Below are 1,400 nucleotides of genomic sequence, written 5' to 3' on the forward strand. Positions count from 1 at the left end.
GTACAAGCAGTTATTGCGATGAAGATATATTTTCGATAAATTGTGCAGCCCTAGTTCAGACTGTGACTTGGGTCACACTATCCTCCTCAGTTCAGAGAGAATATATCTTTATTTTTAAACCTTGTTTTACATCCCTAAAGATGAATCAAAACACCTAGTGAAAACATGGTGGGGCTGTGCGGAGTGGTTAGGGGAGTCGTCCTGGAACCGGAAGGTCGCTGGTTTGATCCCCTGTCCAGCTGTCTCAGTCGTTGTGTCCTTGGGCAAGACACTTCACCCGCCTTGCCTTCTCAGAGGGTCCGGTGGCGCCGATGCATGGCAGCCCCACCTCTGTCAGTGTGCCCCAGGGCAGCTGTGGCTACAGTGTAGTTTGCCATCATCAGTGTGTGAATGTGAGTGTGAATGGGTGAATGTCTGTTAGTGTAAAGCGCTTTGGGGTCCGGAGGGACTTGAAAAGCGCTCTATAAGTTCAGTACCATTCAGTACATAATTTTATGTTTATTTAACTTTTACGTTTATTAATAGAGCTCAAATAGAGAGGACTACAGAAGTGGAGGAACCACCATTGCAACAGAATACCATATTACAACTTAGAATAGAAAATAAGAAAATAGAAAAATACTTTTTTTTATAACCTTGTTTTACGCCCCTAAGGATGTATTAAAAACACTTTGTAAAAAAATCCTGACTGAGTTTATCCTAATTCATGCACAAAAGGGTTAAACATCTTATTGTTCCATACTTTCCTAACAGAGCACTTCACTCTCAGACTGCAGGTTTACTTGTGGTTCCTGGAGTTTCTAAAAGTAGAATGGGAGGCAGAGCTTTCAGTTATCAAGCTCCTCTCTTGTGAAACTGTCCGTGAAGCTGACACTCTGTCTACTTTTAAGATTAGACTGAAGACTTTCCTTTTTGATAAATCCTATAGTTAGACTTAAGTTCCCTGAATTATTCCTTAGTTCTTACTGCTAGAGGACAAACTGACCACATTTCCTCACACTGCTGCTGTCCGGTTTTGYAATTACTTTTGTCAGTAAGTTTCTCTTTGACTTTCTTCTCATAGAAATAACACAATGATTTTAACATGCATCATTTCCTGACATGGCTAATATAGGTTAATGTAGCTCTAGTAGCTGATTTTATGTACTTTAACCTGAGAGCCTCAAGAGCTTCCAAACTCCAGTCTAGAAACATGTCAGAGGATCCATAACTGGACCTGGTCTAAATAAAACACACATTTGGATGAAAAATAACACAAAAGCTGCTGAGAATAAATAAAAACATTATTTAATAACTGTAATCACAGACTGCATACATACATACATACATACATACATACATACATACATACATACATACATACATACATACATACATACATACATACATACATACATACA

The sequence above is a fragment of the Austrofundulus limnaeus genome, unplaced genomic scaffold (assembly GCF_001266775.1).
Source record: "Austrofundulus limnaeus strain Quisiro unplaced genomic scaffold, Austrofundulus_limnaeus-1.0 Scaffold417, whole genome shotgun sequence".
Lineage (NCBI taxonomy): Eukaryota > Metazoa > Chordata > Actinopteri > Cyprinodontiformes > Rivulidae > Austrofundulus > Austrofundulus limnaeus.